General features: G+C 43.6%; 1 protein-coding gene across 16 annotated transcripts in view; it reads left to right on the plus strand.

Annotated features, from left to right (window-relative positions):
* The window catches only part of ST6GAL1 (ST6 beta-galactoside alpha-2,6-sialyltransferase 1), a 79576-nt gene that overhangs the window by 16153 nt on the left and 47242 nt on the right, over window positions 1-16181 (plus strand). For 2 of the 16 annotated variants that reach the window (XR_015950270.1, XM_088670802.1), the window contains exon 2: window positions 11650-11749. The exons of 12 other annotated variants lie outside the window; for them this stretch is intronic. The gene's annotated coding sequence lies outside the window, so the exon portion shown is untranslated. Of the gene's footprint in view, window positions 1-7125; window positions 8006-11649; window positions 11750-16181 lie in introns of those variants that run through there. 2 more of the 16 variants (XR_015950269.1, XM_088670801.1) reach the window with 2 other exon arrangements.

A 16181-nucleotide genomic window follows, 5' to 3' on the forward strand; every position in this document is an offset into this window, starting at 1 on the left:
ATTGAGGATCGTTGTATTGTAAATCAAAATTGGGAATGAAAAAAGAGTTTAAAAGTTATGGAGGTGTATTTGAGGGAAAAATTAGGCAAGGGAAAAAATAGATTTTGAATAGGGGGATTTAAGATATTTTATGAAAGTGATAATAGTTAAGTTTAGAAGTTATAAGATGGAAAAAAAGGAATATTGTAATTAAATTAAGGTCAGGAAAATTGTTAAAGAGAATTGAGATAATGATAAGGAAACTGTTAAAGAAGAATTAAAAATGAAGACAGGGGAAGGGGGGAGGTTGGGGAAGCCTTTAAAAAACAATGTTTATGGATATTGATTTGATAATGTATTTTTCTTTCTTTTTTGTGTTTTTCTTTTTCTTTTTCTCTCTTTTTTCTCCCCCCCTTTTTATATAAGATAAATATGGATAAATGGTTGGGTGGACACCCTCCTTTATCTTCCCTAGTTGCCTTAGGGCTCTCTGGTGGCAGAAGGGGGCTCGTGGGGGGGTGGAAGAAGGGAGTAGATATGTTATGTATGTTCTTTTTTATTGTGCAAAATTAATAAAAAAAATTTTTTAAAAAAAGAGGATTGCCTTAGCCACTCTTGGTGGCTTCCAACATATATAAAAACATAATAAAACATCAAATGTTAAAAACGTCCTGATACAAGGCTGCCTGCAGATGTTTTCTGAATGTTGTATAGTTATTTATCTCCTTGACATTTGATGAGAGGGCTTTCCACAGGGAGGGCTCCACTTACGAGCTATAATTCAAATACATAGCTGTATTTTAAAACAAAATACAGGGTTTTTTTATGAGCAAAAGCATAATATGTGGCTTGGTAATAGAAACATTGCCACAGACATCAGTAACCAGATTGTAATTATTTACATAGAAACAGAACTTCTTCAAATAGAGTAGGTCAATAAGAAATTTCCATCACTTTGTGTTCTGCAGAAGTGCCTTTATTTGAAACAAAGTTATCAGAGCCTACGTTGTCTGATAACAACCTCTTACCTCACTCCATTTCTCTGGAAATTGGGCAAGAGATGGTGGTGCTTGCTTTATATTTACACAATACTAGGAATCATAGCTGCCAAGTTTTCCCTTTTCTCACGAGGAAGCCTATTCAGCATAATGGAAAATCCCTTTAAAAAAGGGATAACTTGGCAGCTATGCTACTAGGAATCCGTCTGAGATGGTTGAAAGCAAAAGAGAGCACATAATTAGCGGGTCTTGTTTCAGTCATTTCTTCTTGGATTAAGGAAATGCAAACAATGGAAAACCTTTGGTGATTTGTAAAGTTGCCACTGCTGTGATTACCCGGGTCAAGTAAGAACGATCTGTGTTAGATTTCTCTCTCTACAAGTTCATAAAAATCTGCCACGAATGATTAACACAGGTTTTCTAAGGCAGGTGTGTGCAGGAAAAATGTGTTCTCATATGTGGGTTTGTTTGTGAAGTTGTTATATTTTTACAGCAAGTCCACAGTGATCCCAGGCGGGGGTTCTCTCGGAGGACACTTGTGTTGGTCTTTGTTTTCTTCTTCTTCTTCTTCTTCTTCTTCTTCTTCTTCTTCTTCTTCTTCTTCTTCTTCTTCTTCTTCTTCTTCTTCTTCCAAGGCCCTCTCTTGGCTCCCAGAATTTCAAGAGTGGCACTTGGGAATTTCTAGTGTGACAACTGGCAGTTGGTAACTGGACATTTATTGTTGGATCAGTTGCTAATCCATAAAAGGGCACCCTCTTTTGTATCACGACAAAACTTCTTATTTTCCGCCCCTTCCCCCTCTTTCGCTTCGGAGTCTTTGACTAAACGGCCTTGTCAAAGGGCTTAATTGAAAAGTCCAAGCACGCAGCATCAACCCTGATCTCCCTTATGCAAGATAAACAGGAGAATAGCCTCATTCCTGGTTCCAGTGTAAGTGGAAAAGGAGCTTAAATTAGATTTAAAATGAACTATGTACTGAATACAAGTTTTCAATCTGCTGTGGCAAGCAACTATAAATTACTCCCCAGTAAGTCCAATGATAGAGCTTTCCAGCCCTCTCCTGCTCCCCGCCCCTCACTCTGCGCAAGTAAACCTACTTCTGAACAGCAAGGAATTGTCTGGAGCCAGAGACGCAGGGTCTCTTACAAGCAAAACCAACCTATAAGATTTGGGCTTGTTTTCTCTTCCATTTGTAAAAGCAGGATAATTCGTTAACGAGAACAAAATGAAAGCCTGATGAAACATGACACAAATGCTTCTTTTCACTGAAGTGTAAACGGAAAGTAAGAAGAAATTAAGAGCTGAAATAGTACGTTCCCTTGACTGACAGAGCAGCTCTAAACTGCTTGTCTTGACACACCCTTTCGCAGATCATAGCATGGAACCAACATGAGCATGATTAATGAGACTGGACTCTCTAAATAGGTGGCATTACATTTTGCCTTCAAATCAATAGCAACAACAATAAAAGCGATGGTAGCAACAATACAATTTTACTGGAGCCAGAGTTCCAGGAAGCCATGATAAAATTTCACATTCTGTTCTACTGCATTATCTGGATCCCTTGCAATCTACTGTTAAAAGCAATCAACAGTCAGGTCTTCATTCCTCTGAGACAGACAGTTGATAAAAGGGAAATTTCAACACATACTATCCTTTCATGAACTTCCTTGTAATGGGGTTTGAGTCAGGCCTACAATCCGCAAACTGTTGCCACTTTCATGTAATACAGACTGGATGCAAGATATTGTTGAATCCATTGTGTATCCAAAATATGACTAACTTCATTTAGTTTTGGAGAAAGTTGATCTGACTTTTGTAAAGCCATGCACTTGAAAGCTGGTACTTGTTTGTATTCTCATTTGTGTTATCTTTTGTACATCACAACTAATGCTGCTGAAATGAGTGGCAATCCAGCACAACAGAATCATGGCTCAAGGCTGCAGTTGTCATAAGCAAGTTGTTTTAGAGAGTGTTAGATCAACTAAGCTCTTTTTATACAAATTGGGTTGTAGAAGATGATACGGCTGCATTAGGTATAGCTGTGGTGAGGATTGTCTGCCTGTTTGCCGTTGTACCCTTGGCATATGCCCTTGCTCATTCTGTCTGGTGACTCAGCTGGTGAGAGGCAGCAGAGAAATTTTCATCTGAAAATGAGACATCACAGGGCGCAGAGTCAAATGTGCATGGTTCATGTGATGAAAATTCAGACAGAGCTACCGGTATCACCTATCATGGGTTATAACCAACTGAACTAGATTAAGGCTAGACCCATTGAAATTAATGGACCTAAGCTAGTTGTGCCCATTATTTTCAATAGGTAGAGTAGAACTAACACTGGACACCAGTTGATTCTAGTGGTTTTGGAGTGTACCCAGAGTCCAAAAGTGTGTCTCTCTCAATTATAAACTGCAACATCAGAATTAAGAAAAAAGCTTTTAAAAACCAAGAATGCAGTGCTCAAATGATTTTATAAGTAAATGGGACAGATCATGCTACCTGTTACTTCTTGTCACATCACCTAAAGTGCTACTTCACACTAACAGTTTCATGATCTGCACTGAGCAACTGGGGTATCTTTTTCATTCATGAGACATTTTCAAGGCTCTTGCTTATTCTGAAGGTGTTGTTGAAATGTTGATTCTTGCTCAGTAGAATCACAGAGCTAGTGGGTGTCCTGGCAACCTTTGGGATCAACTCTGTCTCCCCAGGCACCAGCATTTTATGCCTAAACCATGCCAATGGGTGCCTGTTGATTCTTGTCTTGGAAGTCTCCATGGAAAGGAATTCCATAACCTAAGGAGCTTGTTTCATTCCTTAGGTGTTCTCCATTTCCAGCACTGGCTGCAGGCCAGATGGCCCTGGTAACCTCATAAGCAGGGCATGATGGAGACACCCAGCCCCAGTTATTTCTTCTGAGCATCTGATAATCAGAACAGAATTGTCTCTGAGCACAAAAAAACTTCAGTTTCAGTTTTTTTGGGCTAAGAGCCCTTAACCAACATGACTTCCATGAGCGTGTCTAGTCATTTCAAAGCCGGCTAAGCAGAGGGCCATCGGTCTATCTTGTAGTAATGAATCCCTTTAATTACTTGCGTGTTTTGTAAATAATACAGTACTGCTCATCAGATTCACTGGATGATCCCAAGCTCAGGTCATGACATCTGTAGGTAGGACTGCAGAAAGAGTCTCATCTGAAACCCTAGAGAGCCTCTGCAAGTCAGTGTAGACAACACTAAACTAGATGGACCAATGGTTTGACTCTGTATAAGGCAGCTTCCTACCTAACCTTTTAAGATTTGCTTCATAGGGAAGCTTCCCCAAACCTATTGGTCTTTGTTATCTTGTACCTTTTCTAGTTCCACAATATCCTTTTTTGAGTTTGGGTGACCAACCACATCCAAAGTATCTGTACTCTAAACCTTAGCTCAACTTTCCCCAACCTGCTGCTTTTCATGTACTTGGGACTACAGCTCCCATCATCCTCGACCATTGACCATGCTGACTGGGACTGGTGAGAGTTGTCGTTCAAAACTTCTGGAGGGAAACAAGTAGGCGAAGGCGCCGTTAGTGCATCATAAATTTACACAGGAACATTCAGATATGAAATGGTGGTAGCTAATGTACAGTGTGATGAAAAGCAATAAAATAATCTCTGGATCTTTCTATTTAAAAGTTGGTAAACAGAGATGAAAGGCATGCAATAGAAAAACCAATAATTTCTAGAGAGAGAGAGAGAGAGAGAGAGAGAGAGAGAGAGAGAGAGAGAGAGATCGTTTATCTAGTGAACAAGTTGTTCCCATTAAATCTTTCTGTGTTATACAGTAATTGCACCTGTTTGTAAACAATGATAAAAGGACTGCACTAAGTTAGTAAATGATGCTTCTTTTCTTAGTAGAACTTTCCATTTTGCCTCCACTTTAGACCATGGGTCATAAAGACATATGCCTCTTAGACTATTCTCATTTAGAGTTAATTTCACACTCTTAGGTAGGAATCCTGGGAACTGGTATTGATTACTGAGAGTTCTTTGTTGCGTTTTCCTGGTTTCAGCTAACATACCGTAGATGCTACTATACACAGCTATTTTAATCACCGTTCTCTTTTGGGAGAGGTCTGGTGTCGTAATTCTCAGCATATTGCCTCTAGTATGCTTTTGTCAATACAACTAATTTTCAAATGTAGATTTTATTGTAGGGCATGCTAGTACGGTATGTCCTGCTGTTTTGCCTGTTTCTTTACTGGGTGGGGACATGTTTCTTGCTATATGTTTTCCTTTTTAAAATATCATTAATGTCTGATTTGTATTGTGCAATCTGTCATTGTTGGTTTGTTCGATTGTATTATAAAATCTTGATAACAAAAAAAAAATCATACGGTAGAAGAAGATATGGCAGGATATTAAGAAATGGGTCCCCAAATGCATGTCTGGGTTAAAAGTGGGTCTTTGGGTTGGAAAAGGCTGAAGATACCTGGTTTACATTACTTTAAGCATGGGGCAGATTCCATGTCTAGTGGTCTTGACAGAAATACCTTGTCTGTATTTGGAGTTCAGGCCCAGTGGGCAGTGCAATTTTCCACAGTTCAAATATGGAAAACCATAATGGTCCCCTGCTGAGACTTCCATAGTTTTTGGTTGAGATTTGAGTGTGGTGTTGCATCGAGCACCACTTAGCTCAATATCTGTGGTTTGCCCATATGTGCTGCACTTGTGCATGGAAGAAACAAGAACAAGGAAGCAAATTTTAAATTAGTTTCTGCCAGTTGGTTCTGCGTGCTTCCTAGCAGGGTTCAAGATGCTCAGTTTCAAATTCCTTTTGTTTTGATGTTAACAGATCCTTAGGTAATGCCTAGGCATAGCAGGCCATGAACAAAAGGAAAGGGGTGGGGGCAGTGTTCGATACTCCCATTGTTCTAGGTGTATTTTGTGACAGGGAATTTCATTAGCGCAAGCAGTTTCTGAGCTCTGGGCACAGTACTGCGCCCAAGATTTCATATTAAAACTGCAGAGTAGAAGGAAAGGAAGACCTTTTTCTGCATCCCCACTTCCAACTACTCTCTGAAGGCTGAAGAAGAGACCTCTTAAGGATATTAGGAGGGTGAGCAGGGGAAGAACTACACCATGTGAAAAATAAACATAATATTTTAGCTGCAGTTCATTCCTTTTCAGCTTTGTATTCTTGTTATAAAAAAGTGCACCCAGACATTCCGTTGTTGCGCCTGGATGTTCTGCCTTCTGCCATACTTGAGGGCCTATTCCAAAAGATCTTAACTCGAGAAACGACTTTGCCGCTGTGGAGATGGCAGTATAGAAACAGTGACACATTTCCTCCTGTCTTGTTCCCTCTACAAAGACCTGAGGATCGAGATTATTACCCCACTTCTATTAACCATCCCAGTTCGCCTATCTGCAGCCATAATGCACTTCCTCTTATCAGACCAAAATGATCAGACAACAACAAAGGTTGCTAGATACATAGATGGTGCAATCAGATTAAGGGCCACCAACTGACTGATAATTTAGGATACTAAAGCATGCCTTTTATTCCATGTTCTTATTTCTACATATACTGTATTGCTTTATCGTTGCTATGGCTGTTGGGTAATGCAAATAAAGTTGCATTACCCAACAGCTAGAAGTAAATTACTTACTTACTGTGCAACAACGGAAGTAAATTACTTACTTCTGTTGTTGCACCCATAACCTAGGTTTAAGGACTATTTAGCTCCGAGCTTTCATATCTCAGTTTCTAACACGGGGGTTGGGGGGGTTGGGGGTGGGGAGCTGCCAGAAAGAAACTACAGCTGCTTTTAGCTTACGGCTCTTTTGGATTGGATGTGGCTGCGCTAGTAATAGCTTAATGGTTTTCTGTTTAACTATAATTAACCTGACAGCAGGGTTTGAATATTGCATTCAGGAGAATTGTGCTGGCTTGGCTTTTATAGTATGGGAGCAAACAAGTAATTCCCCACAAGTAAAATGTTAAGTCAAAATGTTTATTTATAAAGGTAAACAGGGTGGGCTGCTCTGTCTCCCTAAAAGGAGGGTGGGGGTGGAGAAAAAATGAGAATGGAAAACTCCACACGTCACCATTTAAGAGTGTCCACAGTGTAGGTTAAAGTAGTATTTGCCCACCACGTCATAGAGTCCCCGATTGTTCTTTGAAACTACCTGTTGTCATGTAGGAAACACAGCGATGTATGTGCAATTCCATGCCTCTCTGATCTTAAGATAGGGGTCAGCAAACTTTTTCAGTAGGGGGCCAGTCCACTGTCCCTCAGACCTTGTGGGGGGGCCAGACTATATTTTGAAAATATATATGAATGAATTCCTATGCCCCACAAATAACCCAGAGATGCATTTTAAATAAAAGGACACATTCTACTCATGTAAAAACATGCTGATTCCCGGACCATCTGCGGGCTGGATTTAGAAGGTGATTGGGCCGCATCTGGCCCCCGGGCCTGAGTTTGGGGACCCCTGTCTTAAGAGCCAGATTCTGACTTCCCTCACCCCACCCGAATCATTTTGGCAAAACAAAATCCTTTGCAGGCAGGATTGAAGCCACACCTACAGAAGAAGATCCTTTTCTCTGCTGGCTTTGATTCAAGCTGGTGATGCGAAGGGATATTTGCAGGGAAGCCCCACTTACAGCTGCATCAGGAAATGCCCAGTGGGAAATTCTGTAGCGCAGCTGATGGCTGTAGGCTTCTTGTCGCTGCTGATTGGTGCTGACAGAATCACCGGGAGCACTTTTAGTGGGTTTCCACTGGCCCCATTTGGCACCAGGTGTGGGGCAGGTGGGTATGATTTAGGGAAATTAAGCTGGCGGGCTGAACGTTCCCCACCCCCGCCAGAAGTTCTCGACCAGGAGGGAGGGAGCGCACAGAGCGGCTCCTTGCTTCAGTGTGTATGTATGAGGGCAACAAAGTCCTGCGGTGCAGTGTGAGCTCCACTCATCGGTCTTGGATCTTCCAGTGTGATCGACATTTCCCAGCAAGGACACACACTGGAGTGGCTAAGTAAGGTGGGTATCAGAAGGAACCCTGAGGACATTTCAAGAAGTTCCAGTGTTGATGAATACTAGAGAAAAAGCAACTCTGTAGCAATCTAATGGCTGTTTCAGCAACATCACTAGGAAAAGTATACAATGGTACCTCGGTTTTCGACCGTCTCTGTTGACGAACATTTCGCTTTACAAATGCGGTAAACCCGCAAGTAAATGCTTCGGTTTCGAACATGCCCCATGGCTTCTGCTGAGTGCAAGATCCTGAGACTTAGCTGACGGCTGTTGAGTTTTCAGTCTTCAAAGTTTCAGAACTTGGTCTTCCGCAACGGATTACGTTTGAAAACCAAGGTACCACTGTATATGGAAATGCTTGCTTGAATACTGTTATTTACCTTTTGGAAGTTATAAAAGAGAGTGTTGGGTTGGCTAGATTTCTTCTGCTCGAGTCCTAAAAACCCTGACTCCTGGCCAAACTATTGTGCTGGATTATTTACTCTCCAAATCAAGCTGCAAAGGTCTCTGTCTCTTCTTGGTCCTTCTATATCGCAAATGTCTTTTTATTTGAGGACTGCCGGGGGGGGGGGGTTTGAGTTAGAGAGCTCCATGCAGGAGATCCCCTTCATGTGATACTAATCCTTTTCTGTCTGGATTTCCCAGTCCGGCATGTGTTATGCCTCTACCCCCTTCATCACCAGGGAGTTAACAGCTTTAGGGCTCCAGCACTATAGCAACATTCCAGTCAGTGAGCCGTCTGCCTGAATGACCTCAGCATGTGGAAGAATGGTTGTATTCTCAGTTATTATGTTGGGACTGCTTTGGAGGGATGTGCAGTGAGGAACAGCTAATGGAGAAGAAGCTAGAAATAGATGCCCAGTGCCAGAATCCTCTCTCAAACAGCTACCCTGTTTTTACAGCCACTTCATAAGACACATACTCCAGCAAGGCTTGGCCTTTGGACTTGAGCGACTATGATTTAAGATTAGGTGCTGTTCTCTTAGAAAGGGTTTAGTTTAGTATCTCAAGCTTTTCTAGATAATTGCTTTATTGTGTACTGTTGTTTCTCGGTTGTGACAGCAGATTGAAATTTCTTGCCCACCCCCCCAGGCCAAGCAAGTCTGTTGTGGGAAAATTAGATCTCGGTGACACTGGAAAATGCAGTATTATTATTTTTAATCAGTGGAAACATATTATTTCCCTCTTGCCCACTTCTAGTACTGTTTGGAGGGCTGTGCAGGATGTGGCATTGCAAATATTATGGGCATCTGTTGGTTAGTGTCAGTGACATCTCTGGCAATCTGTGACACACTTGGCATTTATCGCACCATTGAGAGAAAATGGAAAATAAGGCCAATTGCATGGGCTCTGGAGAATCAGTGACTCATAAAAGCATAAAAATATCATTCTGGCGAAGTCTAGGCAGTTGCATTCTCAACTTAGCTTAGGAATCTAATCTGTACCGAGAATACTTTGCAGTGCAAGACGTATTATTACTGCACACAGATTGGTATTTCCTTCTGGCCTCCACCCTCATTTCTTACAGAAATCCTATAAGGTTGTATATCCAGTTTTTATCAAACATTATGCATCAAGGTGGTCAAAGAAGGCATTCATCTAAATTCTCCTTGAGATGCTTAGAGTTACCCATGTAGCTTTCTGGCATTTGGAAATTCCTGTACTTTTTTCCAGCCACTGCCATGGGAGTGAGGCATAGTGGAGTCAATCTGTTCTGCTCCTCTATGTCAATCCAGCCGTCTCTGAGCTAGGGAGTGTGGGCAGGAGAAAGAGGAGCCTTCTCCTTCTGTATCCTATTCTGGTTTTCTCCAGATCTGAGGTGTGTGGGAAGATGCACTGGAATGAAACACACCATCATGATACTAGGTTAGGAAACATAACAGATTGATTGGGCGGTGGGTGGGCGAGCTATGGGATCCTGAGGTTTATATGCGTTCCAAGAGAGAAAGCAAGCCACACAAAGGTATTCCTAAATAGATGCATTATGTTCTTGTTTCCTACTAAACAACAGATGAGCAAACTCATTTGAGGGTAGGAAAGACAGCTCCATACACTATGCACTGTGGAGAATAATATGAGAAACCCAAGTGTCATTATGCTTCATTACTTTTCATATAAAAAAGAAGGAAGTAATTATATAAGTAGACTATAAGTATACCTACCATAGTTAATGAGATAATTTACCAGTTCCACACAACTTAAGATAGTCTGTCTGGAACAGTGACTTAACTGGACCAAGGTGGAGAGTGCTCGTTTGACTTCTCACAACCAGTGCAAATAAGATTGTAGTGAAAACTCTGTGAGGACCTTTTCGTTTCCTCGAGTTTCCTAATATCAGAACTTGAAACATCCCTGATGTAGGGTTCAGCCCTTGGTTCCCTGCTGTGTTCTGTTTTATCAGGTCTGGTGGACGTTGTCTTTGTCTCCTTGCCCTTGCTCCACAGAGTGGTGTACACCAGGTTTCTCCAAACCGGTGTCTTCCATAAGCCTCATTGACCAGGACTGCTAATGTTTAGGAATGACGGAAGTTGCAGTCCAAAACATCTGGAGAACACTGGGTTGGAGAAATTCATACTACCGTGTTTCTCACATTTTAAGTCATGTCTTATATTTATTTTTACTCCAAAAAACCCCGCCATGGCTTATTTTCAGGGGATGTCTTATTTTTTTTGTTAAGCTTTTTAATTTTTTACCGGTATTAAGCTTTCAGAGTTTTGCTGGGTCGGGCTCGGTGCAGCGCGCGCTGCTGCCCTTGCCGGCTCCCGCTGGGTCGGGGCTCTCCCTCTCTGAGATAACTACCGTACGAGCTCTTCTCCTCCTCACCCCCCAGTCGTGACACGGCCGCCGCGCGGGCTTCCTTACCCGGGTTGCAGTGCAGCGGCGAGGGCGGCGTGGCGACGGGCGACGAGGGGGCCGGGGAAGGCTGAAGCAAAGGCGACGGCGGAGGCAGCGGCGGGTCTTTGGGGCCGCCAGCGCCCGGCGAAGGTGCAGCGGAAGGCGGCAGCATGAGGTAGCAATGCGGAGGGGGTAGGCAGCGCACGCAGAACGAGTGGAGGCACGGCAGCAACAGGTTGAGCCGCGACTCTCCGTCGGCCCGGTCCGCGGGGCCTTGCCGGCTTTCAGCCTCGTTTTCCCCACCCATGGCGACAGGACCGGCTGCGGTGGGCCCTGCTCCCGCCATAGGCTCGTCCATTGTTCAGCGGCGGCGGCCATTTCAGGCGCGAAACGCCTCTCACCCAATGGCCGCTTCTGCTCTCACCCTCCCCCCGGCCTGCTCACGAGCGGAGCCCCGCCCCTTCACGGCCGCCGGGAGCAAGCGACGTCGGTTGCTCGTTGGTGTGATTGGCAGGCTGTTCTGGGCTTGGTCGAATTCGGGGTGGGGGATTCATTCAAGAAAGAGCCGGCAAAGACAGCTGCATGCGCTGTGCCGAGCCCCAACTCAGCGGGAGCCGGCAAGGACAGTAGCGCGCACCGCGCAGAGTCCCGACTGAGCGGGACCCGGGAGAAACAGCAGCGCTCGGCGAGGCGCACGCTGCAAAAGCACCATGCAGACCTGCTCCTACCACTGCTCCCACTCAGCATGTCTTATTTTTGGGGGATGCCTTATATTTTATTGCCTCCAGAAAATTGTGCCATGTCTTATTTTATAGGGACGTCTTAAAATGTGAGAAACACGGTATGAAGGCCTGTCTAAACAGTACAGTTTTCAGGAGACAGAAGGCAGAGATGGTTCCTGCCAAACCTCAACTGGTAAGGAGTTCTACAAGGCACGGCCTACCACACTAAAGACTCAGTCTCTTAGTGAAGGCCAAGCAAGCCTCAAGGGCATGAGGAACCACCAAAAGTGACCCATCAGGTTCTCAGTGACTGAGGTGGAGTATAAGGGATCAGGTGGTCCCTAAGGGACTTTGGGCCCATGTTTAGGGCTTTGTGAATTAACACAAGAACTTTGAACTTGGTCTGGCAGCAAATTGGCAACCAGTGCAAGACAGGAACACCGTCCCCCAAATCTGCTATAGGGAGAGTACAACTTCCCCCCCAAATACGACTTGCCCATGGCACATCCTTCTTAAATTGATTGTGCTTCAGTTGATTGGCCCAGATCCTGTCCATTACTGATCTCAGACCCCTGTTCAGCACTTTTACTACCTCACCCAAAATCTCGTGAAAAGGAGAAACAAGAGCTGGCACCTCACCCGACTCAAACCCTCTGGATGACGTGACTCAGCAGCTTAATGTTGATGATAAACAGCACTGGAGTCAGAATGAAAATCTGAGGGGACGCCGTAACATCAATGTCTTGATGTTGTGGTGTAAACTCCCAGCACCATATTTTGAAAGTTTTTTTTTTCCAAGTAGGCACCCTGCAGCTCATTCTCTCCAGAAAAAGACTATAGTTGATGGTTAATCTCCTGCACTGGAGGTCAGGACTCAAACCAATAGCTTCAAATTACAAGAAAGGAGACTAACCACCAGGGAGAACTTTCTGAAAGTAAGAGCTGTTTAACAGTTGAATAGCCTCCCTCTGGAGGTTGGGTGGCCATCTGTCACGGATGCTTCAGCTGAGATTCTTGCCTTGCAGGGGGTTGGACTAGATGACCCTGGGGTCCCTTTTCCAACTCTACAATTCTATGATTCTTTGTGAGTGCGTGTAGAAACTAGTCTATTATACAAAGGTAAAATGTACGCTTGTTGCTTTGCCCATTTTTGCCTCTGGTCCTGCCTACCACTGGGATGTAGGCCCTTGGAAGATTACCCAGATGGAAATGTGGCCCTCAGTCTGAAAAATCCTGCACTAGGCCTGTCCAGGTGTTATTTAAATGGGTACCTTATCATGCGTGGGTTGGGGAGGGATGGGAATGCTAGCCCTATTCTTCCTTCTGTACTTAATTTTCTTGCCTTCCACGAGTCTACAGGTCCATAGAAGATCCCCACGTTTTGGAAGTTAGGGAAGTTTTAAATGTCTGATGTTTTATCGCATTATCATCATCATCATCATCATCATCATCATCATTGATTCTGTTGGGAGCCGCTCAGAGTGGCTGGGGAAACCCAGCCAGATGGGCGGGGTATAAAAATTATTATTATTATTATTATTATTAGGAACCCTAAAGCAAAAACAGGCACCAAGAAGGCAGCATATTTAACCCACTTGTCCCTGCAAGAGCACCCCACCAGCCCTGCAATCTTCTAACACTGTGCAACTTCAGTTTTCATTGACATCAGGTATCCAATCTGTCATTGGATTAGCAAATGAAATTTAGGGGTGCTGTAGTTGAAATAAGATTTCATTGGCTTGATTAAACAGATTGTCCCTGGTAATCACACTTTCAGAACGGTTGGTGTTCCTGCATCGCAGGGGTTTGGACTAGATGACCCTTGGGTTCCCTCCCAACTCTATGATTCTATGGCGGTATCAAAAGCCACAGGAGAATAAGCAGAGTTGCAGTCCCCTTGTCCCTTTTCTCAGCATCGTTCATTGGGCTCATCCAAATAGTTTCTGTGCCAAAAGCAGGCCTGAAACCAGATTGAGATAGTTCTAGGTCTGGTACGCTCATTCTAGTCCTAAAAAAAGAAATCTGCAAAATGAGAGGTGACTCATAAAGTTGAAAAAAAAAAATCAAGGTCCATCTGGTCTTATTCTTTCCCCTCTCACAAGGCAGTGTCATCTTCACTCAGCCACACATTTACACCTGCCAGTATGTCAGCCCACAGAATATCACAGTAACTAATGCTGTTACTGTTGTGGAAGTTAGCTTATTTCAGTGATGGCGAACCTATGACACGCGTGTCAGATGTGACACGCAGAGCCCTCACTACTGGCACTGCGCCCCATCGGCCCATTTGCGCTGTTGTTGTCCCCCCCCCCCCATTTGTTCTCCCGCTCCTCCTACAGCTTGTCTCTGTTAGAGCTTGTCTCCACTGTTAAAACCCGGATCTTTTATTGTTGTTGTTGGTAACCAGAGATTGGTTTTTTAACCCTTTCTGTGCTGTTTTTCTGGCGCTTTGGCAGACTATGATTGGGTGTAACAGTGTTCGTTTTTTAACCCCTTCTGTGCTGTTTTTTTTTTTGTGCTTTGGCAGACTATGTCGGTGCTGCCTGTTAGTTCCAGCGAAGGTATTATTCGTCATTTATTTCTGTTCTCTTTCCCCCCAAAAAAGTGCAGCAGCTTTGCGGCATCCCCCCCAAAAGCAAAGTAACTTTTGCACCTCCAAAACTTTGGTCAGCAGCTCCCCCCAAAAAGCTCAACAACTCTGGGCACTTTGTGATAAATAAGTGGTTTTTTTTTAGGTTAGGTTAAATAATTAGTTTTTGGTTTATTAAATACAGTTATATATTACAATTATACATTTTTGTTATTTAAACTATAGGTAAAGGTAAAAGGACCCCTGACCATTAGGTCCAGTCGTGACCAACTCTGGGGTTGCGCGCTCATCTCGCATTATTGGCCGAGGGAGCCGGCGTATAGCTTCCAGGTCATGTGGCCAGCATGACAAAGCCACTTCTGGCAAACCAGAGCAGCACATGGAAACGCCGTTTACCTTCCCACTGTAGCGGTTCCTATTTATCTACTTGCATTTTTGACGTGCTTTCGAACTGCTAGGTTGGCAGGAGCTGGGACCAAGCAACGGGAGCTCACCCCGTCACAGGGATTCGAACCGCTGACCTTCTGATCAGCAAGCCCTAGGCTCAGTGCTTTAACCACAGCACCACCTGAGTCCCTTATTTAAACTATAAATATCGTGAAATTATGGTTTTTTTCTCGAAGTGACACATCACCCGAGTTATGCTCGTTTTTTTGGCGAATTTTGACACACCAAGCTCAAAAGGTTGCCCATCACTGGCTTATTTTATATTTATGCTACAGCGGAGGAAGTATGAGGAGACAGCTCAGAGAACAAAGAAGGCTTAGATATAGTCCTTCTGAAACACTGGAGGTAATATTTTGCTTTTGTTAAAAGCAAAAATCTGCCCTTATTCCCTTATGGGGTACATAAGAGCCCTTTATTGGGTTCTCCATCGGTCGGAGATATAACAGAGGCCAACCAGAGAAGTTTGAGTTGCAACAGGGTCCTTCCCCTCACGCAGGAGAACAAGGAAGGAACCCCAAACAAAGGTGTCCTGCCCTTAAATAGAAATTTGAAATTGGTTTCAGCCCACCCCCAGAAACATCACCCATACGTCACAGAAGGGGTGTAGCCCAAGACCGACCTCCCTAGATTCATCATAGGTACATTATGAAAGGGGAGGTCTGGTGGCAGTAATCTGAGCATCCTGGACCTTGCCCCCAAAACCTAATCAACAAAAAAAGAGAGATATTTACATTTCCCTGTTTCCCAGCCAAGTTAATCATAGCCTTTTGTCTGGCACTCAGGTATCAGGATGCCAGGGATTATCACTTTAATTCCTGAGACAATGAGAAGGTTCCCCCCACCCCCCTTCTTCCTTGCAGATGAACACCTGGTCAGAGAGAGTCAAAATGGTGTCAGTCAGGCCTGTCTTCCTGTGCTGCTTCAGACACGTGCCTGTATATTCATGTACATGTTTATGAACATATATATATATATATATATATATATATATATATATATATATATAACCTTAAAATTCTTACAACACTTTCATTCTACTATCGGTTGATGTGGGTAGTGGATATAAAATTTCCATCTGACTCTGCTTTTATTGAAATGGTTGACGCTGCAGATGTTGATCTCTGTATCAGCATCCCTCAGTAACTGTCACTTCGGTTTGCAAGGTGTCTTCCCCCACAAAGAGCATTGAACCGGAGAAAAACAAAACTTGTTCCTCTTTTGCATTTCTTAAAACGAACCACAAGAACTTCACTGAGGCCTTGGGAAACTTCTTTTGTAGGTAAATTGGCATATCACACAGGAAACAGCTCAGGACTTCTCTGCTGAAACAGAGATGTGTTGGGAATGGTGTGCGAGTCAGTGAGAGATTTCCAGCCAAATTGAAAGAACTAAATGTTTATTATTCCTGGAGCAAAGAGAAGATCTGTATCCTGTCACGATGCTCAACTTTTTGATGACCACTCAGTATGCAGCAAGGGAGAGAAAAAAGTTGTTTCCCTAACTCAGTTGAAAGTCAAAGTGCCAGTAGCTTGAAAACAGAATCCTCATTGTTGGGAGAGAGGTTTATCTTCCCCGCTTTCATCCTGCA

The sequence above is a fragment of the Zootoca vivipara genome, chromosome 5, assembly GCF_965207765.1.
Source record: "Zootoca vivipara chromosome 5, rZooViv2.hap1.1, whole genome shotgun sequence".
Lineage (NCBI taxonomy): Eukaryota > Metazoa > Chordata > Lepidosauria > Squamata > Lacertidae > Zootoca > Zootoca vivipara.